Raw genomic sequence first — 12,466 nt, 5'->3', positions numbered from 1 at the left:
AGAACATCCTGCCATGGCCAGGGACACCTTCCACTGTCCCAGGCTGCTCCAGGCCCTGTCCAACCTGGAATTTTCTTCTGGCATATTCTTATCCCTCTAGGGGAGCCCTGTGTGCTCTGTGTTTCTTTGGTGCCTCAGGTAGATGGATATGTAGATAAGAGAGGAGGCAGCCCCAAAAAAGCACCAAATTGCTTTGTTTTACTGGAGCATGGGGTGGAAGTACAAAACAAAGGACAGAGTGAGCATTTATTGCTAGATCTCACTCTGGTCCTCTATGTTCTTTAAATTAGAGCTGATTCCACAACCAAATTCCCCCATGGTTCACACCAGAGATATGTAGAAATAAACATCTAATATCTTAATATCTAATAAATGCTGAGGGTGTTCAAGGAATGTTTTGGGTGAATGCTGATATAAACCAGAGCAGCAGGACTCACTGGGGCTATAATGGAGTAAAACTGTTGAAGTGAAGAGTAATTCTGAGAGTGACATTTGCCTCTGGTGGGGATTTCCAGCTCCTGTGACAGTCTGGAAAGGCCTATTGCACACTGGGAATGGCCCCAGGCACTGTCCAGGGGTCTCATTCCCTTGGCAGCACTCAGGTATCTCCTGAGGTTTTCCTTGGCTGCTTCCTCTGAAAGTAAATGAAAAAGAAACTGCAGATAATGAAGATTCTGAGTATTTTCATTTCTGTTCTGTCTGATTCATTTCATATCATCTATCCCTCCAGAAGAAGAGATTTCTCCTCTTTTTTTAGTTAGTGGTTGCTTTATCCATATTGTTTCCATTGAAGACAGATTTTTAAAATATATTTTTTTCTCTGTACTTTTCCCCACATAGAATTTCTGCATAAATACATATTGCAGTGTTCAAGTTGGCAAAATGAATTTTGTAGTGACAGTCTGATTCAGGAGCTGATTTCCCCTAAAAGGATGATAATGATATCATTAGCAGTTTTCTCCTCCCACTTGCACCACTCTGGATCCAAAAGGAGCTCCATGGAAAACAATGGATGTGATTCATCATCACATCAGACCAAAATAAAAGTGAAGCCCCAGTGAAACCATCCAGGTGGATTGAAGCAGGTTCAGAATGTGGATAATTTCTGTGCTGAGGGAATTCAGCACATATATAAAATAAAAGGGGAATTCATCCTTACAGTGCCTGTTCCTCTCCCTTTTACTGAGTGAGGAGCCCAAAGGTGCATTCCCTCATCCTGGACGTCCCACATGAGCTAGGATGAATCCTTTCATCCATCACCAGAGGATGCATCCTCATTGTACCTTGAGAAGCTGTTGGAGTTTGTCATCTACAGGGCAAGGCCATGTCCAAAAATAACACAAATTGGGGTTAAAGTGACTGATTTTAGTTTATTCTAGTCATAAAGGACAAAAAGTGTTGTTGTTCTATTTCTCGAGTCCCATACTGTTGTTATCAGATTTCTCAAGTCCATACCTCCTTGGTGTATTCTCATGGCTGCAGATCTTCACAGCACAGACTCTTTCTGCTGCATCTTGTTCTCTCTCAGGTCAGGGCTCCTCCAAGGCTCTCCCTGACTGCCTAACCCACCCCCTTTTATCCCAGTTATCTCCATTGGTCACAGCTGCAGCCCAATTAAGGACAACTGGGACCTCCTGGAATAAAGCCTATATACAGATATTCAAGTACAATACATTTCCTCTACTATATTTCCCCCTTTTCTTTTACTTACAGAAGCAGGTTTTACATACAATACCTCAAGTACAATACATACATTTCCCCATGACTCAAAGGCCATGTACAACACACATAGCTCCTTGCTCAAAGGCCATACTCTTTGACAGCTCCTTGACCCAAAGGCTATGTTCTGTCACAGCTCTTGGCTGTCTTATGTTCTACCAACTATCACATCGGGGTCACCAATGGTTGTTCTATTTCTGTAGTCCCATAATGCTGTTGTTATCAGATTTCTAAAGTCCATACCTCCTTAGTGTGTTCTCATGGCTGCAGATCTTCACTGACTTCTTCTGCATGTTGTCCTCTCTCAGTTCAGAACTCCTCCAAGGCTCTCCCTGACTGGCTAACCCGCCCCCTTTTATCCCAGTTATCTTCATTGGTCACAGCTGCAGCCCAATTAAGGGCATCACAGCTGCAGCCCATCAAGGACAACCTGGACCTCTGGGGCAAAGACTCTATACAGATATTCAAATACAATACATTTCCTCTACTATAAAAAAGAAAGAGGAAATCAAGGCAATTGGTGGGTGGCATTAAGACTTTTTGAATGAAGACAGCAAGATCTGCACTTGGAATTTATTTAGGGGTTTATTTCAATGTTAACCAGATTCTTCTGGCCAAGGTTTAAATTATGACAGGGCTAAATTACAGAGTAACCATGGATTAAAAAGGAGACCTTGAATTTTCTGATCAAACTCTAGAAGGTAGCAAGCACTTGAAAGAAGAGCTGACTAATGGAACTCATTTGTTTTGTAAACTCTCAAGGGATAAAAGTTATGAATACCAAAAATTAATTTGTTATAACATTCCTGACATTGCCCATTTTTGCATAGTTTTATTTTTTTTTTCATCATGAAAATCATTCTTGGTACCAAACTCTGGATTAATATTCATTAAAAATTATAAAATTGATAAAGGTTTAGAAGATAAAAGTGATAAACCTTTAGAAGACTAATATCAAAAAGGAATTTCTTTTTCCAACAAATTCATGAACATTTTGCAAAATGTTTTCTTCCAATTTTCCCTCCCTTTGAGATGGTCCTGGTGAAGTTAATTTCTGCTATGATGCAATGACAGATTTCCAGGGAACTCCTGACAGACAGAGCTGTTGTAGCCATGAGGAGGGAAAGGATTTTAGGTTTTGCTTTCTCCCTGCAGAAGTGGCTGAGAGTGAAATGCACCCTTTGTGGCAGCAGGAATGATTCTGCCATCAGCCTGGAATGGCTGGGGCTTGGTCTGGTTCAGCCACAAAGTGGTGCCTGAGAGTGGAAATGTCTGAACAAAAGCTGCTTGAGAAGATTCATAGTTTTTATCTCAAAGTGTCCACGTTTCTGATCTCTCCCATGTGCTGAGAACAAGGGCTGGAGGAAAATGTCTGAGATCTCATCCGGGGGTTAACTTTTGGCAAAGGAGAACTTTCCATAATAAGGGTACAGTTTTTTGGAAAACCAAACATTGCTGGGAGTTTGTTAAAACCCTGCCATGAACTTCCTGCAAGAATTCAGGAATTGCCACCCAGGCTGCTCCCAGCCTCGGGGGTTTGAGGCTGCTTAAAAATCAACCACTGCTCCTTGCACACCCCCTCTGCCAGGAACAGCACAAAGAAAACAAGAAGGTGGAAAATGTTATTTCAATTAATGCTTCTTCCATCACTGTCACAGAATCCTGGAATGGTTTGGGCTGGGGATTGTGCCCAGCTCTGGCCCCTCAGCTTGGGAAGGACCTGGGGACACTGAGCACATCCAGAGGGGACAAGGAGGCTGGAGAGGGGCTGGGAACACAAACCCTGTGAGGAAGCCCTGAGGGAGCTGGGGGTGCTCAGCCTGGAGCAAAGGAGACTCAGGGCTGCCCCCATCACTCTCTGCAGCTCCTGAAAGGGGCCTGTGCTCAGCTGGCCCTGGGCTCTTTCTGCAGCAGCACTGACACAACCAGAGCACACAGCCTCCAGCTGCACCAGGGGAAATACAGGTTGGATAGCAGGAAAGAGTTTTTCACAGAAAGAGTGAGAAAGTTCTGGAATGGCTGCCCAGGGAGGTGGTGGAGTCCCCATGCCTGGGTGTGTTTAACAAAGCCTGGATGTGGCACTGGGGGCCAGGGTTTGGTTGAGCTGTTGGGGCTGGGTTGGACTCGATGACCTTGAACATCTCTTCCAACCTTGTGATTCTGGGAATTCTGTGGATTCAGATTGTGGTGGTGTTTGCAGGGGCCCCAGGATGAGGGAAGAGATGAGAATCTTGACTCCATGTTTCAGAAGGCTGATTTATAATTTTATGATATATATTATATACTAAAACTATACTAAAAGAACAGAAGAAAGGATTTCATCCGGAGGCTGGCAAGGAATAGAAAGGAATGGAATGGAAATGAAATCTTGTGACTGACCAGAGAGTCCAAAACAGCTGAACTCTGATTGGCCATTAATTAAAAACAACCACATGAGACCAATCAAAGATGCACCTGTTGCATTCCACAGGAGCATTATTGTTTACACAGCAGACAATCATTGGTTACATTTTGTTTCTGAGGCCTCTCAGCTTCTCAGGAGAAAAAATCCTAGCAAAAGGATTTTTCCTAAAATATGTCCATGACACTCAGATCTCCACAATTCTCATCACCCAGGCTGCTCCCAGCCTCAGGGATATGGAAGAGCTTTGAGGCTGCTTCAAAATCAGCCACTGCTACCTGCAGGCCTGCACAACCCCTTTGCCAGGAACAGCACAAAGCAAACAAGAGTGGAAAATGTTATTTCAATTAATGCCTCATTCATCACTGTCAGGGAATCATGGAATGGTTTGGGTTGAAAGGGACCTCAAAGCTCATCCACTTCCACCCCCCTGCCATGGGCAGGGACACCTTCCACCATCCCAGGCTGCTCCAAGCCCTGTCCAACCTGGCTTTGAACTTCTGTGGGTAGATTATTAGAGTCTGAAAAACCTGTTGATGGATCCATTATATAGAGAGATTTAATCATATATTCCTGATCAGTAAAGAAAGGAAAAAAATCTGGGAAAAGCTGGGATGTGAGGATCCTAGATCTTTTCCATCTCACACTTGGGCACCTGCTGAAAGCTCCTGACTGTTGTGAAGTTAGACAATTATGAAACGGCCAGGAATCAGTTAAACTCACTGATTTCTCCAAAACACTACAAATAAAACCTGCATCTGTGAAAAAGGCAGAAGAGAGGTTTTTAACTATCCTCTGTCTGACTCTAAAATGCCACTGCCTGTGCATTTACTAATTCATGCCAAACCTTGAGTAATTCCCTTTTAATTTTATGCTGAGTACTAATGTGAGCAGCTATTTTTTCTTTACTTACAGTGAATTTATGCTGGAAAAACACGAGCTCATAATGACTCTTGATCCAAGCTGGGTATGAATTAGCTAATAAACCACAACAGAAGACTGGAAATAAATCATGTTTGGCCCCATGTGAAACCCTGCTTTGCTTACCTTCTTGTTCATGAAGGAGGCAATTAAATTCACTGAAAACTGCAAGATCTCTTCTGTAACATGTGGAAAAATGGCAAAAATTCTCTGGTGAGCCAGGGGATCTCATATGTAAAAGGCATTATTAAAGAGTATTAAAAAAGAGTATTAAAAAAGAGTATTAAAGACTTCCAAGTGTGAGCAGGGACACCTTCCACTATCCCACGGTGCTCCAAGCCCCATCCAGCCTGGCCTTGGGCACTTCCAGGGATCCAGGGGCAGCCACAGCTGCTCTGGGCACCCTGGGCCAGGGCATCCCCACCCTCCCAGGGAAGAATTTCTTCCCAATATCCCACCTAATCCTGTCCTCTGCCAGTCTGAAGCCATTCCTTCTCCTGTCAGAAGTCCTTCTCTGGGATTCCTGTAACCCCTTTAGGTGCTGAAAGGCTGCAGTGAGGTCTCTCCAGAGACTTCTCTTCTCCAGGCTGAGCAATTCTCCCACCCTTTGTGTTGGGGAAGATGAAACAGGAAAGCCTTATAAATATGATTGTCTGGCAAAAGATTTTGAGAATACAGAAACTAAAAGTGAGATTGAAATGAAAGCAAGCTTTGAGATACCTCAGTTACTGAACAACAGGAAAACAATGGTGTGGCCAGCTGAAGGTGATCCCCTTTTGATGGAACAACACCTTCTGCTTGCAGACAGGCCCAAGGGTCAGAGCAGACCCTGCCAGCTTGGCAGAAGGGGCCCAAAGAGGAGTTTATAGGGTTTAAAATGTAACACAGTATGGTAATGTAATGATTCTTATAGGCTGTATGTAAATGCTGTAGGATTTGTATCTTGTACTAGATTGGTTAGTGAGAATCAGAATATTCAACACAGAAGAAGAGTTATGGTTTTGTAATGGGAACTTCGCACTCTTACCTCTTGTCTCTTAGCTCTTGCCTTTTACTCTCTTACCCCTTTTTACTCTCATCCTCTCTCCCCCTCACTTCTCTCAGGCCTGCTCTGAGCTGTGGCTGGCAGCTCCCAGCAGGGCCCTGCACCCAGGCCCTTTGCAATAAACCCCAAGTTCCAAGCTCTGGCTGCAGAGATCTCTCATCTCCATCCATCCTGACCGTGCTACCCCTGTCAATCCCACATCTTTGCTCACAGGAGAGGTTTTCCCTGTGTGCAGGCTCTGCTGGTGCCCCTGGCTGGCAAACAGGAGCCATTCCCCACCCACAGGCTGCTCCCAGGGCTGCTGGGGAAGGGAGCACTGCCTGCTCCCATCTCCATCTCCACAGCAGGGGCTTCCTCCCAGCTGCCCAGCAGCCACGTGCCTGCCCCAGGGGTTATGGCACATCCCAGTCCCAAAGCTGAGTCAGGAAAGCCTCAGAGTTGCTTTTGATGGGCTTTTCTTCCTTCAGCTCTCCATCCAAGACCAGCAGTTCTGCCGTGAAAAACTCCTCTGTGACTTGGGAATGTTTTCCTTGGCATTTTGCGTGAGTTACAATTATTTTATGGCTTTTGCTCTCTCTAATTTTTTTTACCCTTCTCAGTTTAATCCTACCAGAAAACAGGGGATGTAGAAAACACACATGGGGGTACCTCATTCTGCTTGTCCTTCTCAGTGAGGTGAATCCTGATGGAGAGGTAGGAGCTTCACCTGCTCTTGGAGAGAGGCAGGAATTGAGGTCTTGGTGACTTTTCCTGCAGCAGATTTAAGATTCCTCCTTAGCTGGGGACGGAGGTGGGCCAGTAATCCTGTGGAGTTGTCATAAAGCAAAAAGATATTTGGGAATCCCCCACCTTTTGAAAGCCTGTTTTGAATCCCACACGCCAAATGTTCCCTGTGTGCAAGAGCTGCACATTTGGCATCATCTCTGCAGGGTTTGAGGTGAGTCTTTGTCTTGGTTTGGATAGACGGATGTCTGCTAAGGAAGGCAGGAACCTTCCTTGAAATGGAAAATGTAAAACCCCTCCCTCTGAATTGTTATGATTTTGAAAATAAAAGGTTCTCAGGCAGAGATATGGGAACAGGAATAACAGTTCTTTATTAGGAAAATTAAAAATACAAATGCAATAGTACAAACAAGAAAACAAACCACTGCCAGAGTGAGAGCAGTCCCTGTCCCCTGTGTGTCAGGGGGTGGCACAGCCCCATCCCATGGGGGCTCAGCCCTCCTGCAGTGCCAGCTGTGGCTCTGCTGGAGCAGGGATCCTGCACAAGGGGGGAGTTTTCCTCTGCAGCTCCAGGGCTGTTGCAGATGGGCCTGGGCTCCCTCTGGCCATGCAGGGCAGCAGAAGCTGCTCCTCTGGCAATGCACTGGGCAAAGGCTGCTGGGCTGGGCCAGGCTCAGATTGGATCCAGGGAGGAATGCTTGGCTCCTCCCCTGGGCGGAGCATCTCCCCATGGGATGCTGGGATTGGCTCAGCCCTGCAGGGACACTCAGTGGCCATGGACAGCAGAGATCTCCTGCAGGGAGGATTGGCTGGGGGAGAGAGAAAGAAAAAACTGCCCCATGGACAGCAGAGAACTGCCCCAGCTCTGACAGATGGGAATAGAACACACAGCCCTACTAACATCTTTCAACCTAAAACAGTCTTCCACCTGATTCTGGATGCAGATGTTAATCTGGTCCTGGCAAACAAAATATCCCCATCTCAGCAGTGCCACAGATGGGATGGATGTGCCTGCTCCAGTGGCACACACACTGCTGTGCCTCTAAAACTGTCTGTGAGCAGCAAAATAACAGAGCTGGGTTTGATTGCTCAGGTTGTTGATTCATTTCTGAATGACTGCTGGATAACACCACCCAAAAAGATGCCGATGTGTGAGTGACAGGGAAAAGCAAAGTGATCCTCACTTGCTGAACAAGGGACCAGGAGTCTGATGGGTTTGGTTTTTAATTGGCTCTGGCTGCCCAGCATTTCAGCTGGGGCTGCTGCAATCATTTCACAAGGAGCCTGTCCCACGTGAACCACAAACATCTCGCGGCTGGGAGCTCCTGTCACTGCAGAACCTGTGAGAAATCTGATTTATGGAAGGAGCTGGGGGGCTGCACAGGCTCAAGGCTTTCCTCCCACCCCCTGGGAGCCCTGTGAGTTGGAGAGGCTGCAGATTGGAGCTGTTTGGGTTTTTACATCCCTGCCTTTATGAGTTCAGCAGGAGAGGGAACTGCGTGGTTCCTGAAGATTTATGATGTTGGCAGCTTTGAGAAAATGTTTTTATGCAACTTTTTCTCTTTTTTTTTTTTTGCTTTGCAAGCAACTTCCCAATGCCTGTCAGTGCTGAGCAAAGCAAGTATGTGCACATATTGAAAGGCTGTGCACACCAAGAGGGGGAAAAGCACGAGGATGGGAGAGGCAGCTGCTGCAAACAGGTGAAGGTGAGCCTGGAGCACAGCACAAATGTGGAGCAATATTGCTGGGTGCAGATTTTTCTCAGGGAGTGTGTAACACATGCAGAATGAGTAATTTCATTAAAAGGAGAAAATGCCCATCAGCAAAGCTGAAACAAAACCTTCAAGCAAATTTAGTGGATGCTTGTGTTGAGCTGCTTTGTGCAGACAATGCCCCTTCATGCACAGGAGGCAGCTCAGGACCAGTGGAATCATCACTCTCCTACTCCAAACCCAGGACTGAGTATTTTCTTTCTGGTGGAAAGCGTCCTGCTCATGGCAGGGATGATCTGTAAGGTCCCTTCCAACCCACACCATTCTGTGCTCCAGTGGATCTGTGATATTTGCAGCAGATCTGTCAGAAATATGTCAAGTTCATATACACTGAAAACCACACAAGAATGTTTGAGGGTATTATTTATAAAGTCACTTGAGTCTGACATGCTTTCAACAGAAATCTATGGATACAGCAGGTTTCAGATGTGCATTGAGTTGTGCAAGCCTGTCAGTTTGTCATGGGGTTTTGTGCATTTTGGTGTTGCACATTGCAGGAAGAGCCCACACTGTGTGAGCTGCTCTGTGAACAGGCACTGAGGGACCTGTGCACCCCAAAGGGAGAATTCTATGATTCTGTGATTTGTGTTTGGGTTTCTTTCTCCAAAAGCTTATCCAGTCCTGTGGGAAATGCAAGCACAGAGAGCTCCCAGGGCCCTGAACAGACAAGCTCAGAGATGGAGATGGAGACAGAGATGGAGAGAGGTACAGTGTTTGACCTAAGACCTTGGGGAAGGCTTGGAGCTTTAGAATACAGTAGTGAAACAAACACAAAATAAGAATAAAGGTTGGTAGGTTAAGTAGAAATATGTTTTAAACAAGTAGAAATATGGCTCATATAAGAAAACAAATAGGCTAAGCAAGATAGTACTTAATTATACTTGTATAGAACTATAAATCAATTATTAATTAATTATAACTACTAATTATGCTTCTATAGCACTATAGAACAATATAGTTCTATTGTTAGACAATTAAAGTCTAACAATAGAACTTGTAGAGTTGGTAAAAAGATACAGCAATAAGTTTCTGTAGAGTTATGACTGGATAGAAAATAAGTGCATTATTTGCTGCAATCATTGCAGCAAATTGTGTAAAATGTAGCAATTAATTGGTTATGAAGATAAGAGTGAGCTTTGTGGAAGCAGCTGATTGGGTAAGAAATTTATAAAAGACGTTGTAACTAGAATTATAAGGGCTTCTGATGTGATGGCTTTGGATGCAACAGCCTTACAGTCTCACCCTTCCATGAGACTGATTTTGCAATAAACCATCTTTTAAATGCCTCTTTCTGTATCCTGAACACAATCCTTTTGTTAGAGAGAAGGATTCTTTAATCCTTAGTCTCAATTTCTGAAGTCCCTGAGCACAGGTGCCTGCTCAGGGCTCTGACCAACCTGCCCTGGCTGAAGATGCCCCTGCTCAGTGCAGGGGGTTGGACCAGATCACCTCTAAGGGTCCCCTCCATCCCAGATTATCCTGAGGATAATTTCACAGAACTGGGGCAGTCCCTGCCAGGGAGGCTTGCAGGGACACACAGAACCATGGCTGTAACCATGATATTTTCTGAAAAATCCTTTCCTTAGGATTTTTTCTCCTGAGAAGCTGGGAGGCCTCAGGAACAAAATGTAAATAATGGTTATGTGCTGCTGTGGAATGCAACAGGTGCATCTGGGATTGGTCTCATGTGGTTGTTTCTAATTCATGGCCAATCACAGCCCAGCTGGCACAGACTGTCTCAGTCAGTCACAAGCCTTTGTTATCATTCTTTTTCTATTCTTAGCCAGCCTTCTGATGAAATCCTTTCTTCTATTCTTTTAGCATAGTTTTAATATAATATATACCATAAAATAATAAATCAAGCCTTTTGAAACATGGAGTCAGATCCTCATCTCTTCCCTCATCCTGGGACCCCTGTGAGCACCACCACACCATGGCAACCTCAGATCTCGCCCAGAGGAGCTGGGCTGCCCTCAGATCCAGCTTTCCTGTCCTGCCAGGCAGCAGCAATCCCAGTTTCCCTCGTGGAGGGGATCCCTGCTGAGCCAGCATCCCTGGGCTGCCACTGCTGCTGCTCCTTGGCTGAACTGCTGGGCTGAGAGTCAGCAACCAGCAAAGGTCAGAGTGAGTCAACCACCAAAGCCCAGGCAGGACATGCAGGGTTTCTACTGTGGAAATGCACTTTTAGGCTGGCTGTGGCTGGCCAGGGCTGGGATGAGCCAGGTTAACAACTATTCCCAGCTCATTAGCACTGTGAACACAACCCTGCTGCTCCCTGTGCCCTCACCAGCAGCACCCAGCAATTTGTCCTTCTGCCACCTGGGCAGGCTGCAGTGCTCCTTTGACAGCTGTCAATCAGCAGAGTGCAATTAATTGGCTCAGCCTCTGAGATGAGCCCTTGCAGGCCTGGGGTGCAGGGGGGAGATGGGGCAGGAGGGTCATTTCTGTCATTTCACAGCCTGTGCACAGAGCTGAGCACACACAGCCCTCCTGGAGGCTGCCTGCCTCGTTAGCTGGAATCTCATTAAAGCTGGAGGGGTTCTTCTTCCAAGCTTTGGCCCCTCAGAGCACAAGGTCACTACAGCACTGCTCTGTGGTAATTACACCAACCAGCATTTGCTTTCTCCTGCACTAATTAGCAAGTGGAGAAACTTAAGAAACCAATGTAGAACCCAACAGGATTGTCCAGGTGATCCAGGTTTTTGGTTTAATTACATATTTTCACTTTTCCAAAAGTTTCTCCTGAGATGCTTCTTCCAGCTTTGTAGAAGACATATATGAGAAAAGGAATGAAGTGAATTAATCTCTGAAAATTTCAAGGATTTATGTGAAACCTTCACACTAATGAACCTACAATATCCTTTCCATGTAGGGATACCCAGTACTCAGAGGACTGCAATCCCAAAATTGCTTTTTTTTTCTCCCCATGGACTAAGAGAAGAGCCTTGTGGTGGCTGTCTGCAGGTGTAGGTAGCAATGGAACCATGAGTCTGAGGGTGGTCAGAGCAGGGCCTGTCCCTTCACAACTCCTCTCTGCCCATCCTCCTGCCCCAGGCTGCACTGAGTGACTCCATCTCTGCATTCAAAACTCATTTTCCACCCCAGAGCCATTTGGGGTGGAAACACGACCTCGTCTCACTGCAGAGCACATCCCCAGGGGTGTGATGCTCTGCTGGAAGCTGCAGCTGTGGATCTCACACCCTCTACTCAGGCCCCAATCCCTTGGCTGTCCTGCACATGTTCAGTGATGGAACCCAAACCCAACCCTCAATTCTGCATCTCAGTAACTGCAGCACAGCTGGCTCCACTGCAAGCTGGAACTGGGCATTTACTGCAAAGGAGAAGGGGAAAAAAAAAGATTTAAATAGTGTCAGAGGGAAGCAATTAGCCCAGCTCCAAAGTCAGCTTACACTTGTGCCCCAGCCAGTTGGCACACACATGATCTGTGGTGCTCAGCACTGCAAACATTTTCCTGGAAGAGCTTTGGAGAGTCTTGTTTCAAGCACTTGAGTGCTCATAGTTGTTCATTTCCATAATGACTCACTGAACACAAGCAGCTTTGTTTTCCTCCTGCAAAATAAGCCATAAATCCAGAGAAATTTGATCCATTTTCTTCAAATGCACAGGGGGCCGTGGACATGCGTGTGCATGAGCACACACACAGACACACACGTGCACAGATGCTGTCACTGCAACAGACCCACCACCATTTTCCTGGCACTGATGAGCTGAGACTGTTCCTGCTGATCCAAAAGCTCCATCTGAATCAGCCCAGACTTGTGCCATGAATGATTGTTTTGTTGAAAGGGACGCACGGCTTTAAAAGGCATCACAAAGTAAAGAGGAGAGTTTTCCCTAAAGAAAGTGACTTTATTCATCTTTGCC

The sequence above is a fragment of the Agelaius phoeniceus genome, chromosome 1, assembly GCF_051311805.1.
Source record: "Agelaius phoeniceus isolate bAgePho1 chromosome 1, bAgePho1.hap1, whole genome shotgun sequence".
Lineage (NCBI taxonomy): Eukaryota > Metazoa > Chordata > Aves > Passeriformes > Icteridae > Agelaius > Agelaius phoeniceus.
The sequence above is the reverse complement of the archived record's forward strand: the minus strand, read 5'-3'. Positions refer to the sequence as shown.